This window comes from Pan paniscus, chromosome 2 (genome assembly GCF_029289425.2).
Source record: "Pan paniscus chromosome 2, NHGRI_mPanPan1-v2.0_pri, whole genome shotgun sequence".
NCBI classification, from domain to species: domain Eukaryota; kingdom Metazoa; phylum Chordata; class Mammalia; order Primates; family Hominidae; genus Pan; species Pan paniscus.
Genome location: NC_085926.1, coordinates 126,753,966 through 126,770,880, shown reverse-complemented (window position 1 = coordinate 126,770,880; position 16,915 = coordinate 126,753,966). Strand labels below are relative to the sequence as shown.

The 16,915-nt window shown below is 47.2% G+C and overlaps 1 long non-coding RNA gene across 1 annotated transcript in view; it reads left to right on the top strand.

Moving 5' to 3' along the window:
- The window catches only part of LOC134729905 (uncharacterized), a 50,124-nt gene extending 33,209 nt beyond the window's left edge, over positions 1–16,915 (top strand). Inside the window, exon 2 of the long non-coding RNA XR_010111460.1 lies at positions 1–16,915. This exon is cut by the window's left edge and continues 31,172 nt beyond it. This is a non-coding gene — a long non-coding RNA (uncharacterized LOC134729905).

Below are 16,915 nucleotides of genomic sequence, written 5' to 3'. Positions count from 1 at the left end.
GACATTTGTGTGCCAGCGGATGGGAAATAAATCTGACTAAAATTCAGGTGAGGCTGGAGAATAGGGAAACTGAGCAGGAGAGTAGCAAAGGTAATTAAAAGTTAAATAAAGGGCAGAATGACTAAAAGCAGAAAGTAGAAGCAAGGTAAAAGGGCAGTGGGCAAGAAGCAAGATAAGAGCTAGAAGTTGAGCAGTCAAAACAAAAAGAGAAGTGAGCAAGTACATCCTGGCTGGCAGGATCCAGACCAAACCAGTAAGGGGCCGCTCTTCAGGGCTAGGCATGTGCATTAGAGAGAAAACCTTTCCTTACCATGACCCCATATGATAATCAGCTCATTAAAGCTCATGCATGTTGGGGACCAGCCTCAACACCACCCACAGGGTACCCGAAGTCGGGTGGTAACAAAGGATTGAGAAGAGACAGGTTAAGTGCTCATAAAGGTGGGAGCCAGGGGGCCAGTTGCAAATGGAGGCCGCAAAAGGCTCAGAGCTCTGGTCTCCACACTATTGAGTATAATCACTTAGATCTAAGAAGCAGATGTTCAGGACGAAACAGTGAAAGGGTGGCAGTGCGTCATAGGTGTCAGGCCTCTGAGCCCAAGCCAAGCCATCGCATCCCCTGTGACATGCACGTATACATCCAGACGGCCTGGAGTAACTGAAGATCCACAAAAGAAGTGAAAATAGCCTTAACTGATGACATTCCACTATTGTGATTTGTTCCTGCCCCACCATAACTGATCAATGTACTTTGTAATCTCCCCCACCCTTAAGAAGGTTCTTTGTAATTCTCCCCACCCTTGAGAATGTACTTTGTGAGCTCCACCCCTGCCCACAAAACATTGCTCTTAACTTCACCGCCTATCCCAAAACCTGTAAGAACTAATGATAATCCATCTCCCTTCGCTGACTCTCTTTTTGGACTCAGCCTGCCTGCACCCAGGTGAAATAAACAGCCATGTTGCTCACACAAAGCCTGTTTGGTGGTCTCTTCACACGGACGCGCATGAAATTTGGTACCATGACTCGGATCGGAGGACCTCCCTTGGGAGATCAATCCCCTGTCCTCCTGCTCTTTGCTCCATGAGAAAGATCCATCTATGTATGACCTCAGGTCCTCAGATGGACCAACCCAAGAAACATCTCACCAATTTCAAATCCAGTAAGTAGCCTCTTTTTACTCTCTTCTCCAACTTCCCTCACTATCCCTCAACCTCTTTCTCCTTTCAATCTTGGCGCCACACTTCAATCTCTCCCTTCTCTTAATTTCAATTCCTTTCATTTTCTGGTAGAGACAAAGGAGACACGTTTTATCTGTGGACCCAAAACTCCGGCACCAGTCACGGACTGGGAAGGCAGACTTCCCTTGGTGTTTAATCATTGCAGGGACATCTCTCTGATTATTCACCCATGTTTCAAAGGTGTCAGACCACGCAGGGACGCCTGCCTTGGTCCTTCACCCTTAGCGGCAAGTCCTGCTTTTCTGGGGGAGGGGCAAGTACCCCAACCCCCTTCTCTCCGTGTCTTTACCCCTTCTCTGGTTTTCTGGGGGAGAGGCACATACCCCAACCCCTTCTCTTCATGTCTCTACCCCTTCTCTGCTCTCCTGGGGCAGGGGCAAGAACCCCTCAACCCCTTCTCCTTCACCCTTAGTGGCAAGTCCCGCTTTTCTAGGGGGCAAGAACCCCCAATCCCTTATTTCCGTGCCCCAACACCTTCTCTGCTTTTCTGGAGGGCAAGAACCCCCTACCCCTTCTCCATGTCTCTACTCTTTTCTCTGGGCTTGCCTCTTTCACTATGGGCAAGCTTCCACCTTCCATTCCTCCTTCTTCTCCCTTAGCCTGTGTTCTTAAGAACTTAAAACCTCTTCAACTCTCACCTGACCTAAAATCTAAGTGTCTTATTTTCTTCTGCAATGCCGCTTGACCCCAATACAAACTCGACAGTAGTTCCAAACGGCACTTTCAATTTTTCCATCCTACAAGATCTAAATAATTCTTGTCATAAAATGGGCAAATGGTCTGAGATGCCTGACATCCAGGCATTCTTTTACACATCAGTCCCTTCCTAGTCTCTGTGCCCAATGCAACTCATCCCAAATCTTCCTTCTTTCCCTCTCGCCTGTCCCCTCAGTCCCAACCCCAAGTGTCACTGCGTCTTTCTAATCTTCCTTTTCTACAGACCCATCTGACCTCTCCCCTCCTCCCCAGGCTGCTCCTCGCCAGGCCAAGCTAGGTCCCAATTCTTCTTCAGCTTCTGCTCCTCCACCCTATAATCCATTTATCACCTCCCCTCCTCACACCTGGTCCAGCTTACAGTTTCGTTCCATGACTAGCCCTCCCCCACCTGCCCAGCAATTTACTCTTAAAAAGGTGGCTGGGGCTAAAGGCATACTCAAGGTTAATGCTCCTTTTTCTTTATCCCAAATCAGATAGCCTTTAGGCTCTTTTTCATCAAATATAAAAATCCAGCCCAGTTCATGACTCGTTTGGCAGCAACCCTGAGACACTTTACAGCCCTAGACCCTAAAAGGTCAAAGGGCCGTCTTATTCTTAATATACATTTTATTACCCAATCTGCTCCTGACATTAAATAAAACTCCAAAAATTAAATTCCGGCCCTCAAACCCCACAACAGGATTTAACCTTGCCTTCAAGGTGTACAATAATAGAAAAAAGTTGCAATTCCTTGCCTCCACTGTGAGACAAACCCCAGCAACATCTCCAGCACACAAGAACTTCCAAACACCTAAACAGCAGTGGCCAGGTGTTCCTCCAGAACTGCCTCCCCCAGGAGCTTGCTACAAGTGCCAGAAATCTGGCCACCGAGCCAAGGAATGCCCCAGCCCGGGATTCCTCCTAAGCCGTGTCCCATCTGTGTGGGACCCCACTGAAAATCGGACTGTTCAACTCACCTGGCAGCCACTCCCAGAGCCCCTGGAACTCTGGCCCAAGGCTCTCTGACTGACTCCTTCCCAGATCTTCTCGGCTTAATGGCTGAAGACTGACGCTGCCCGATCGCCTTGGAAGCCCCGTAGACCATCATGGACACAGAGCTTTAGGTAACTCTCACAGTGGAAGGTAAGTCCGTCCTCTTCTTAATCAATACGGAGGGTACCCACTCCACATTACCTTATTTTCAAGGTCCTGTTTCCCTTGCCTCCATAACTGTTGTAGGTATTGACGGCCAGGCTTCTAAACCTCTTAAAACTCCCCAACTCTAGTGCCAACTTAGACAATACTCTTTTAAGCACTCCTCTTAATTATCTCCACCTGCCCCGTTCCCTTATTAGGCTGAGACACTTTCACTAAATTATCTGCTTCCCTGACTATTCCTGGATTACAGCTACATCTCATTGCTGCCCTTCTTTCCAATCCAAAGCCTCCTTTGTGTCCTCCTCTTGTATCCCCCCACCTTAACCCACAAGTATAAGATACCTCTACTCCCTCCTTGGCGACCGATCATGCACCCCTTACCATCTCATTAAAACCTAATCACCCTTACCCCGCTCAATGCCAATATCCCATCCCACAGCATGCTTTGAAAGGATTAAAGCCTGTTATCACTTGCCTGCTACAGCATGGCCTTTTAAAGCCTATAAACTCTCCTTACAATTCCCCCATTTTACCTGTCCTAAAACCAGACAAGCCTTACAAGTTAGTTCAGGATCTATGCCTTATCAACCAAATTGTTTTGCCTATCCACCCCATGGTGCCAAACCCATATACTCTCCTATCCTCAATACCTCCCTCTACAACCCATTATTCTGTTCTGGATCTCAAACATGCTTTCTTTACTATTCCTTTGCACCCATCATCCCAGCCTCTCTTTGCTTTTACTTGGACTGACCCTGACACCCATCAGACTCAGCAAATTACCTGGGCTGTACTGCCACAAAGCTTCACAGACAGCCCCCATTACTTCAGTCAAGCCCAAATTTCTTCCTTATCTGTTACCTATCTCAGCATAATTCTCATAAAAACACACATTCTCTCCCTGCTGATCATGTCCGATTAATCTCCCAAACCTCAATCCCTTCTACAAAACAACAACTCTTTTCCTTCCTGGGCATGGTTAGTGCGGCCAGAATTCTTACACAAGAGCCAGGACCGCACCCTGTAGCCTTTCTGTCCAAACAACTTGACCTTACTGTTTTAGCCTAGCCCTCATGTCTGCATGCAGTGGCTGCCGCTGCTTTAATACTTTTAGAGGCCCTAAAAATCACAAACTATGCTCAACTCACTCTCTACATTTCTCATAACTTCCAAAATCTATTTTCTTCCTCATACCTGACACATATACTCCCTGGCTCCTTCAGCTGTACTTACTCTTTGTTAAGTCCCACAATTAACATTGTTCCTGGCCCGGACTTCAATCTGGCCTCCGACATTATTCCTGATACCACACCTGACCCCCATGACTCTATGTCTCTGATCCAACTGACATTCGCCCCATTTCCCCATATTTCCTTCTTTCCTGTTCCTCACCCTGATCACGCTTGATTTATTGATGGCAGTTCCACCAGGCCTAATCACCACACACCAGCAAAGGCAGGCTATGCTATAGTACAAGCCACTAGCCCACCTCTCAGAACCTCTCATTTCCTTTCCATCGTGGAAATCTATCCTCAAGGAAATAACTTCTCAGTGTTCCATCTGCTATTCTACTACTCCTCAGGGATTATTCAGGCCCGCTCCCTTCCCTACACATCAAGCTTGAAGATTTGCCCCCACCCAGGAATGGCAAATTAGCTTTACTCAACATGCCCTGAGACAGATAACAAAAATACCTCTTAGTCTAAGTAGACACTTTCACTAGATAAGTAGAGGCCTTTCCTACAGGGTCTGAGAAGGCCACGCAGTCATTTCTTCCCTTCTGTGAGACATAATTCCTCAGTTTAGCCTTCCCACCTCTATACAGTCTGATAACAGACCAGCCTTTATTAGTCAAATCAGCCAAGCAGTTTTTCAGGCTCTTAGTAGGTTTCAGTGAAACCTTTATATCCCTTACGGTCCTCCATCTTCAAGAAAAGTAGAACGGATTAAAGGTCCTTTAAAAACACACCTCACCAAGCTCAGCCACCAACTTAAAAACGACTGGACAATACTTTTACCACTTTCCCTTCTCAGAAGTCAGACCTGTCCTCAGAATGCTACAGGGTACAGCCCATTTGAGCTCCTTTTTATTAGGCCCCAGTCTCATTCCAGACACCAGACTAACTTAGACTGTGCCCCCAAAAAACTTGTCATCCTTACTATTTTCTGTCTAGTCATACTCCTATTCTCCGTTCTCAACTACTCATACATGCCCTGCTCTTGTTTACACTGCCGGTTTACACTGTTTCTCCAAGCCATCACAGCTGATATCTCCTCGTGCTATCCCCAAACTGCCACTCTTAACTCGAAGTAAATAAATAATCTTTGCTGGCAGGACTATGCTGAACCTCCTTAGGCACTCACTAATCAGATGTCCTGGGTCCTCCCAATTCTTAGACCTTTTATACCTGTTTTTCTCCTTCTCTTATTCCATTTAGTTTCTCAATTCATCCAAAACCATATCCAGGCCATCACCAATAATTCTACATGACAAATGTTTCTTCTAACAACCCCACAATATCACCCCTTACCACAAAATCTTCCTTCAGCTTAATCTCTTCCACTCTAGGTTCCCACGCTGCCCCTAATCCCGCTTGAAGCAGCCACAAAAGAAGTGAAAATAGCCTTACCTGATGACATTCCACCATTGTGATTTGTTCCTGCCTCACCCTGACTGATCAATGTACTTTGTAATCTCCCCCACCCTTAAGAAGGTTCTTTGTAATTCTCCCCATCCTTGAGAATGTACTTTGTGAGATCCACCCCTGCCCACAAAACATTGCTCTTAACTTCACCGCCTATCCCAAAACCTATAAGAACTAATGATAATCCATCTCCCTTCGCTGACTCTCTTTTCGGACTCAGCCTGCCTGCACCCAGGTGAAATAAATAGCCATGTTGCTCACACAAAGCCTGTTTGGTGGTCTCTTCACACGGACGCGAATGAAAATAGGCATAATCTATAGCAATAGTGGTTTAAATGAATCTCCTTCGTGCTCAAACAGCATATCTTTAATTTATCGGAGAGTAGCTAGTGGAAGCGGGCTTAACTAAGAGCCTGCATGTCTGTCCACATTCCAGTGTTTCAAAGGAGTGTCTTTCTCCTTGAACACAGTGTTTACAGATAAGAGAGCGGGTCTCTTGGCCGGGCTCAGTGGCTCACCCTGTAATCCCAGCACTTTGGGAGGCCGAGGTGGGCAGATCACAAGGTCAAGAGATGAAGACCATCCTGGCTAACACGGTGAAACTCCGTCTCTACTAAAAATACAAAAAATTAGCCGGGCATGGTGGTGGGCACCCACTGTAGTCCCAGCTACTCGGGAGGCTGAGGCAGGAGAATGGCGTGAACCCGGGAGGCGGAGCTTGCAGTGAGTGGAGATCAGGCCACTGCATTCCAGCCTGGGCGACAGAGCGAGACTGCCTCAAAAAAAAAAAAAAAAGAGTGGGTCTCACTCTGAGCATGGGAACATGATGGCAATTACGAGGCTTTCCTCAACTTATTGTCCCATATTTTTATGGCCAGTTTATGCAGGCACCCCATAAGTCTTTTTCCCCACAATGCATATGGACTGCATATCGGAGGCGGTGCACAAGCGCACAGGGGCCAAAGTAACTAAGCAACCCACCTATCAATCAAAAAGGCAGACACTGGCTAGAGATTAGGGAGCCTTGGGAAGAGAAGGAAAAAACCCATAAAAAGATCCAAACTACACCACGCTGGATCTGATCTCACCTCGCAGAGGTTGGTCTGCGCTCCCCCTCTGAGAGTGGAGCACTGTGCCTAATCCACTTCTGCTGCCTTGCTTTGCTATCTGTGTGTGTCTCATCCAATTCTTTGTTCAAGACACCAAAAGCCTAGACCTGCATGGCACCTTCCGGTAACACAGGGACCTACTATTACAGTAAAATATCTAGGGGTCCAGTGGCTTGGGGCCTGTCAAGATATTCCTTTTAAGGTGAAGGATAAGTTGTTGCATTTGGCCCTTCCTACAACCAAGAAAGAGGCAAAATGTCTAGTGGGCCTATTTGGACTTTGGAGGCAACATATTCCTCATTCAGGTGTGTTACTCCGGCCCACTTGTCAAGTGACCCAAAAGGCTGCCAGTTTTGAGTGGGTCCAGAACAGAAGACGACTCTGCAAGAGGTCCAGGCTGCTGTGCAAGCTGCTCTGCCACTTGGGCCATATGACACAGCAGATCCAATGGTGCTTGAGGTGTCAGTGGTAGATAGCGATGATGTTTGGAACCTTTGGCAGGCCCTGACAGGTGAATCATAGCAGAGGCCTCTGGGATTTTGGAGCAAGGCTCTGCCGTCTTCTGAAGATAACTAGTCTCCTTTTGAGAGACAGCTCTTGGCCTGTTAGAAACTGAACATTTGACTATGGGTCACCAAGTCACCATGTGACATGAACTGCATATCATGAACTGGGTGTTTTCTGACCCATCTACCCATAAAGTGGGAGGGGTGTGCACAGCAGCATTCCATCATCAAATGAAGTGGTACATATGTGATCCGGTTCCAGCAGGTTCTGAAGGCACAAGTAAGTTACATGAGGAAGTGACTCAAATGCCCATGGTCCCCACTCCTGCCACCCTGCCTTCTCTCTCCCAGCCTGCACCAGTGGCCTCATGGCCCTATGATCAGTTGACAAAGGAAGAGAAGACAAGGGCCTAGTTTACAGATGGCTCTGCACAATATGCAGGTACCACCCATAAGTGGACAGCTGCAGCCCCTTTCTAGGGTATCCCTGAAGGACAGTGGTGAAAGGGAAATCTTCCCAGCGGGCAGAACTTCGAGCAGTGCACCTGGCTCTGCACTTTGCAAGGAAGGAGAAATGGCCAGATGCGCGATTATATACTGACTCATGGGCTGTAGCCAATGGTTTGACTGGATGGACAGGGACTTGGAAGAAGCATGATTGGAAAATTGGTGAACTGGGGAAAGAGGTATGTGGATGGATTTCTCTGACCACAATATGTGGTCAAAAACCATGAAGATATTTGTGTCCCATGTTAGTGCTCACCAAAGAGTGACCTCAGCAAAGGAGGATTTTTATCGTGGATATTTATCAATCATGACTCATTCTGTGGACACCACTCAGCCTCTTTCTCCAGCTACCCCTGTCATCGCCCAATGGGCTCATAAACAAAGTGGCCATGGTGGCAGGGATGGAGGTTACACATGGGCTCAGCAACATGGACTTCCACTCAGCAACATGGACTTCCACTCACCAAGGCTGACTTGGCTATGGCCACTGCTTAGTGCCCAATTTGCAAGCAGCAGAGACCATCACTGAGCCCTCGATATGACACCATTCCTCAGGGTGATCAGCCAGTTTCTTGGTGGCAGGTTGATTACATTGGACCTCTTCCATCATGGAAAAGGCAGAGGATTGTCTTCACTTGAATAGACACTTACTCTGGACGTGGGTTTGCCTATCCTGCACGCAACGCTTCTACCAAGACTACAATCCTCGGACTCAACGGAATGCCTTATCCACCATCATGGTATTCCACACAGCATTGCCTCCGACCAAGGCACTCACTTTACAGGCTAAAGAAGTGCAGCAGTGGGCACATGCTCATGGAGTTAACTGATTTTACCATGTTTCCCATCATCCTTAAGCAGCTGGATTGATAGAACAGTGGAATGGCCTTTTGAAGTCACAATTACAATGCCAACTAGGTGACAATACTTTGCAGGACTGGGGCAAAGCTCTCCAGGAGCCCGTGTATGCTCTGAATCAGCATCCAACTTATGGTACTGTTTCTCCCATAGCCAGCATTCACAGATCCAGGAATCAAGGGGTGGAAGTGGATGTGGCACCATTCACCATCACCCCTAGTGACCCACTAGCAAAGTTTTGCTTCCTGTTCCTGCAACATTATGTTCTGCTGGCCTAGAGGTCTCAGTTCTAGAGGGAGGAATGTTGGCACCAGGAGACAAAATAATAATTCTGTTAAAGTGGAAGACTGCCAACTGACCACTTTGGGCTCCTCTTGCCTCTAAGTCCACAGGCTAAGAAGGGAGTTACAGTGTTGGCTGGGGTGACTGACCTGGACTATCAAGATGAAATCAGACTACTATTCCACAATGAAGGTAATAAAGAAGAGTATGCATGGACTATAGGATCCCTTAGGGCATCTCTTAGTATTACCATGCCCTGTGATTAAGGTCAATGGGAAACTACAATAGCCCAATCCAGGCAGGACTGCAAATGGTCCAGACCCTTCAGGAATGAAGATTTGGGTCACTCCACCAGGTAAAAAACTACAACCAGCCGAGGTGCTTCCTGAAGGCAAAGGGAATACAGAATAGGTAGCAGAAGATAGTTATTAATACCAGCTACAGCCACGTGACCAATTGCAGAAACAAGGATTGTAATTGTCACGACTATTTCCTCCTTATTTTGTTAAAAATGTTTGTGCATGTATACACTTGTACTAAGAAAACATCTTCATTTTATTTCCTTTCTTTTTCCATTATCATGTGACATAAGATTTATTGATTTTATATCAGCATTTAAATGTTGTTAACTTTATGTAATAGCATTTAGGTTAAGGATTAGCGTGCTTCTGGTTGTATGAAGGATAGCTGTATTACGTTAGGTGTAATTATGACCTTATTATTTCCTTTATTTGGAGATTAAATATGATTTCAGGAGATGTGTATGGGTTCAAGTTGACAAGGGGTTCAAGTTGACAAGGACTTGTGATGTTAATATATCAACCTGATCAGATTGAAGGATGCCTAGATAGCTGGTAAACTTGTTCCTGGGTGTGTCTGTGAGGGTGTTGCCAGAGGAGATTAAAATTTGAGTCCGTGGACTGTGAGTGGCAGACCCACCCTCAATGTGGATGGACACCATCTAACAGCTGCCAGTGTGGCTAGAACAAAACAGGCAGAAGGTGGGATAAGTTGGCTTGCTGAGTCTTCTGGCTTTCATCTTTCTTCTGTTCTGGATGCTTCCTGCCCTTGGACATCAGACTCCAGGTTCTTTGGCCTTTGGACTCTTGGACTTACAAGAGTGGTTTGCCAGGGGCTCTCCAGCCTTTGGCCACAGACTGAAGGCCGCACTGTCAGCTTCCCTGCTTTTGAGGCTTTTGGACTTGGACTGATCTACTATTGGCTTCTTTCTTCTTCAGCTTGCAGATGGCCTATTGTGGGACTTTGCTTTGTGATTGTGTGAGTCAATTCTCTTTAATAAACTCCCTTTCATATATACATTTATCCTATTAGTTATGTCCCTCTAGAGAACCCTAATACATTATCTCTCTCCCAGGGGCCACAGGCTTGCAGGCCTACCTGGCCAGGGAGATGATCTAAATCTGCCTGAGAGGCAGGAGGTGAGGAGCCGGTGCTGGAGGTGCGGTGGCCCTGCCTGGGAGCACCAGCGGCTCCAGTTGCTGCAGCAAGGAGAATGGGGGCCTGGGGCTGCAAGACGGTTTGAAGAGATGTGGGCATCAGCATTTTTTATGTGTCATCTCGTGTGTGTGTGTGTGTGTGTGTGTGTGTGTGTTTTGAACATTGGAGCCATAAAACTTCAGATTAAAGAAAAACTGCAGGACTTAAAACCCACTGGCAGCTCAGGGCTGGCCTGCAGGCCTGTAACTGGTGCAGTTTCCAGCCTGTGCTGCCTGTGACTGCGGCAAGCCTCCACTGCACGCCCCATGGACACGGTCTCTGTCTGTGGCTGCAGCCCTGAGTGCCACAGAGGTCCCTCCCCATTGACGGGGCTGTCTGGCTCTGAGTCTGTGCGCTCCTGTGGGGCAGGCGTCAGCTTCTTGACCTGGTTTTCCTTCATAACTGCTCTCTGAGGGTAGCGGCTGGCCAGAAATCCTTTGCCGAATGGATCCTGGAATCCAGCCCCAGTCCCTGGGCCTCTCCCCACTGGAGCCACTCGCCACTGCCAGGCTGGCTACCAGGGTACATTCTTCTTCCCTTGACTTTCTGTCCCAAGCCTGGAAGGCATCCAGAAGGCTCCTCCTAGCACCAAGGAACCCAGAGAGCAGGAGAATGGAGCAGCAGGGTCACAGCCTGGCTTGCAGGGCCCGTTCCTGGCAACTGCCACACTCAGCTGTAGGTTTCCAAACACAGCCCAGAACAGCTGCAACCCCTTCTCGGGCCTTCTCTGGTTGGTCTATGTGCAAATTAGCAACCTGCCTCTGTCCATAACCCAGCACCCCATGTAGACACAGTGGCTCAGGGGTCCCATCATTCCAGGGAGCCCCTGCCTCCTCCAGACCTTGGTGTGTCCTCTGGAGGGGACAGTAGAGCCACAGCTTCCTACAGGAACCAAGTTCACATACTAGAAGGGCCAGGTGGAAGAGCAGTTCTGCTGGTTTGGGGCTTCAATGAAGAAAGATGGGATTTCTTTTCCTACACAGAAACACCCTGAGCAGAACCAGAAAGTGATCTTTTGTGCCCACTGATATATGTCTCTCTTGCCCAGTGTGTCATTGTCCAGAGCCATGGGTGGTGGAAGGCGGGAAGTGCAGGCTCCCTGCCTGCTTCTACAGAAGCCCTGGGCCAAAGGCCTCTGCTGAGAGCATCCAGCACTGTGTGCTTCTCCACCCTGGCCACACACTCCAATCATTGGGTGAGGCTTCAACACACCCAGACCAAGGAAATCCATGGCACTGAAGGTGGAGAAAAAAAGAAAACAAAAAAGCACGAAGTTTTCTTAAAGCTCCAGCTCTCCAGTGAGTTTCCTGCCTTGGTACTCCTAGAGACGTTGTGTGGGCAGCTCAGGGGCCTGCAACCCTGCCTGAGGCAGAGCTCCAGGGACTTGCAGGGTCAAAGGTGCCTGGGGCAAGCTTCCCAGCATCCCAGTCTCCACACTGGCCTCAATGGGTGTGAGTGACTAAGGCTGGGAGGAAAGGAAGGCCACTGAGTTTCCAGGTCCCTGCTCCACTGGGAAGGGTCTTCTCTGCACTCTCTACCTACAGCCTCCTTCAGCAGCAAAGCTGGCTAGAGTTGCCAGGGGATACCTGCACAGCCTTAAGGCCCAAGAAACGAGTCCTAACTCATGTGTCCCCTGAAACTGAGTAAAAATTTCTGGCCCCCACCCTGATTCAGAGCCCAGAGTTCCAGAAATGTGTGTGCAGCAGGAGGCTCAGCGCCAGGACTCAGGAGCTCTCAGCCTGGGGGAGCCCTGGTCTCCTGTGCTCCCTCTGTCTCCTGTGCTGGGTGAGGCCTCAAGGCCAGCATGGCTGCTGGGAGGGCTGACAACAAAAGGGCCACCAGCTTGGGGCTCAGAGACACATGGGAAGGGGGCAGATGCAGAGGCAGCTGGCGTTTTTGTGAGGCGAAGCCTCATTTTCAAGTTCATGGGCTTTAGGCACTCATTGATCTTTGACTTTTTTTCACTTAGCAGTTTCCTTTTTTTCAATTAAAAAAGTATAAAACTTGCATAAAATTTACCATCTTGTGTCAATTCCAGCATCATTAAATACATTCACAATGTTGTGCAAACATCACCACTGTTTACTTCGAAAACTTCCATCACCCCCAACAGACATTGTGTACCCTTTAAAGAGTAATTCTCCATTCCCCTCCACGCACTCTGTTCTACTTTTTGTCTCTTATGAATTTTCCTATTCTAGGTACTTCCTAAGAGTGGAATGATAACAATATTTGTCCTCCTGTTTCAGGCTTATTTCACTTAGAATAATGTTTTTTCTTTTGAGACAGGATCTCGCTCTGTTGCCCAGGCTGGAGTGCAGCAGCACAACCACAGCTCACTGCAGCCTCTCTAGGCTCAAGCAATCCTCCTGCCTCAGCCTCCAAGTAGCTGGGACTACAGGCGCATGCCACCACACCTGGCTAATATTATTTTTGTAGAGATAGGGTCACACTAAGTTGCCTAGGCCAGTCGAACTCCCGGGCTCAAATTATCCTCCCACCTTGGCCTCACAAAATGCTGGGATTACAGGCGTGAGCCGCCACACTCGGCCTTGGAATAATGTTTTGAAGTCTCATCTATACGGCAGCATGACTCAGAATCTTACTCTCTTTTTTTTTGAGACGGAGTCTAGCTGTGTTGCTGAGGCTGGAGTGCAGTGGCATGATCTTGGCTCACTGCAACCTCTGCCTCTCGGGTTCAAGCGATTCTCCTGTCTCAGCCTCCCAAGTAGCTGGGATTACAGGTGCGTGCCACCACGCCCAGCTAATTTTTGTATTTTTAGTAGAGACGGGGTTTCACCATGTTGGCCAGGATGGTCTCGATCTCTTGACCTCGTGATCCACCCACCTCAGCCTCCCAAAGTGCTGGGCTTACAGGCATGAGCCACCACGCCTGGCCTTACTCCTTATGAATAATATTCCATTCTACATACATATCACATTGTGTTTATCCATTCCTCTGTTGATGAACACGTTTCCACTTTTTGGCTAATGTAAATAATGTTACCACGAACATGGGTGTGCAAGTATCTCTGAATCCCAGCTTTCGTTTCTCTTGGGTACACATCTCAAGAGAGGAGTTGCTGATCCCAGGGTAATTCCATGTTTATCTTTTTGAGGAATCACCAGGCTGTTGTCCAAAGTGGCTGCACTGTTTTACATTCCCACCAGTAAAACACGAGGGTTCTGATTTCTCCACATCTTCACTAACACTTGCTGTTTTGTGTGTTAAGTAGCTCAGTGTGGTTTTGATTCGCATTTTCTGGTGGACTGACAGTGATCATTGTATTTTCTTTGGAGAAATATGTAAGTCCTTCACTCATTTTTGAATCACTTTTTAAAATTGAGTTATACGACTTCTTTCTATATTCTGGATATTAATCCCTTATGAGATATATGGTGAGTTTTTACTCTTTGTAGTGTCCTTTGATGCACAAAAATTTTTGATTTTCATGATGTCCAATCTGTTTTCTTTTGTCGCCTGTGTTTTTAGAGTCATGTCAAATAAATCACTGCCAAATCCAATGTCATGAAGCTTTCCCCCTATTCAGAGTTTTACAGTTTTAGCTCTGACACTTAGGTCTTTGATCCAGTTCAAGTTAGTTTGTGTATATGGTGCAAGGTTAAGACTCCAACTTCATTCTTTGCAGATGGGTATGGGTATCCATATCCCAGCACAATTTGATGAAAAAACTGTCTTTCCCCATTGAATGGTCTTGGCACCCTTGTCAAAAATCAACTGATCATAGATGTGAGGGTAGTTTCCTTTTACCCAGGAGTGCAGCTAGAGAATCAAGTGACTTAACAAAATCTTGATGATCTCTCCAAGACAACCTAAGTTAATGTCTAGAGTTGGAGGATCCTGTTCTATGGCAAGGAATGAAATTTGGCAAGAAGTTTCCCTGTCCTTCCACAACAGTACCCCAGCAGGCATTCCTATGAGTGCAGAGATGACTAGGGACCCAGGGTACTTTTACAAACTGCAAGCCAAGCTTGCTTCTGAAAGCAGAAGCAACAGATACCAATGGAAACCCAACTACTGAATTCACCACCTCCGTTCCATGGGCCATCCAGAGTGGCCTTTTCCTTCTCTAAGCTAGGGATTTTCTATATAGCCTTTACCCTTTCTCTTTCCTGGCATAAAGTAGGGAGTAATAATACACCCACGGGCTATGATTAGACCCCAAAAAGCTAACAAAATTCCAGTTCTGGCTCCCTTCCATGAAACTACAACAAAAATGAGCAAAAAGGGGTATCTTTAGCCCTGCAGTGTGAATGGAGGAAGGACTTCTGGCAAAGGAAAGGGGTACTGTGAGGAAGGGCATTGTGAAGGCACATGGTTCCTTTCCTCAAAGGAAAGAGGTTGGGACAGGATGTGCCATGCTGGCAGTTTTGGGTTCCCCTCCAGACTTCCAGTATCTTCTACCTGGCCAGGAAACTCAGGACATGGAACTTGGTAGTCACCGTGGACCGGGCCGAGCTCACTTGGCAGAGCAGCAGCACTCAGCACACCACACCCCAAAGCCTGGTCTCTTGAAGCACACACATTCCACTCAGAAGCTGCCGGGCCGCCCTCAGACATAAATTAGTTTCTTAGCATGGGAGCCAGGCAAGCAAGTTTAAATAAGGTGGGTCCTCAATTAGTGGTCACTATGAGAAATTCGGGAGTGTGATCCAAGTGTTGCACTTTCTTCCAATTTTTAAAAGACAAACTAGAGTTGGATTTTGTGTGCTATCTTCCCATTTACAAATATTGGTTGGAAGTATGTAGGAAAAGTGGGTCAAACAAAATCTGTGCAGTGTTGCAACTCAGTGGCGGTGGTGGTGGGGAAGTCTAGAGCATACATTTGAGATCTTTTTTTTTTTTTTTTTTTTGAGATGAAGTCTCACTCTGTTGCCCAGGCTGGAGTGGCACTATGTCTGCTCACTGCAAGCTCCGCCTCCAGGTTCACACCATTCTCCTGCCTCAGCCTCCCGAGTAGCTGGGACTACTGGCGCCCGCCACCATGCCTGGCTAATTTTTTGTATTTTTAGTAGAGACGGGGTTTCACCGTGTTAGCCAGGATGGTCTCGATCTCCTGACCTCGTGATCTCCCGCCTAGGCCTCCCAAAGTGCTGGGATTACAGGCGTAAGCCACCACGCCCGGCCGAGATCTTTAATTTTTTTTAAGGCCAAACTTTTTCCTGTCTCTTAGCAACCAGCTGTGGACCTTACACATTTGTGGTTCATAAAATATTTAGGGAAATATTTTTATACCAGTTCAATGCCAGCTACACATTAGAATCACCTGGAGGGGTTTTAAAAGCATACCTGAGCCACACTCTGGCACTGTCAAGTTCAGTAAATCAGGTGGGACAAAGGCCCTCAGGTGATTCCAACATACAGCTACTCTTAGGAAAAATGAACCTCCCAGCAAGTGCTCAGCTTTCTAGATCTGTTGTTTTCTCCTCTTTACAAAGGGTGGGTTGTACCTCACAAAACTGTTAAAGATTAAAACGAGTCAGGGGAGGGGAAATTTGGAATGAAGCCAGATTTAAGGGAAGAAAAATTAGACAGTGACGGCTATGAGAGCTAAGATGTACATAAGGGAGGTGATAGGGGAGGTGATGTGCTGAGCTGTGTCCCCCTCCAATTCCTATGTTGAGGCCTAAACCCCAGTACCTCAGCAAGTGACTGCAGTTGGAGACAGGACCATTAAAGAGGTAACTGAAGTAAAATAAGGTCATATAGTTGGGCCCTAATCGAATCTGACTGGTGTCCATAGAAAGGGGATTCAAACCCAGAACGGCAAAGAAGGGAAGACCATGTGGAGACACCAGGAGAGAGGCATCCACAAGCTGAGGAGAGGGGTTGAGAGGAAACAACCCCGTGGACACCTGGATCTCGGACTTCTATCATCCAAAACCAGGAGAAAAGACATTTCTGCTGTTGAAGCCCTGCAGCCTGGTATTTGTTATGAGAGTCCTAGCAAATGAATACAGGACACGTCCATAAGAAGAGCCAATGGAAAAGAAGAAAGTGGGCGCTGAGATGTGCTGGTGGTTTGGGACACAAGCCAAGGCTCTAAAATGGTCAGCCATGTTCAGTACCAGGGTCAATTCAGATCAATGATCATCAAAAAATCAAAGCACGTAAGAGTGAAGATAAGGATCGGAGTCAGTGCCAAGGCCAATTTTTTGGGTAAGATCATTTCAATGTTGGGGTGGGTCCAAGTATGGATGTCTGTGTTCAAAGGATAGCTAAGATCAGGATCCAAGTAAAGTTCAAGGTCACTGTCCGTACAATGGCAGGATGAAGGTAAGGCAATTTCAGAGTCAGGTAGGGCAAGTTCAGGATGATTATGTCAAACTGAGGATCCATGGCAGGGTCAAGGTCAAGTGCAAAGTCAAGTAAAAAAAAAAAAAAAAAAAAAAAA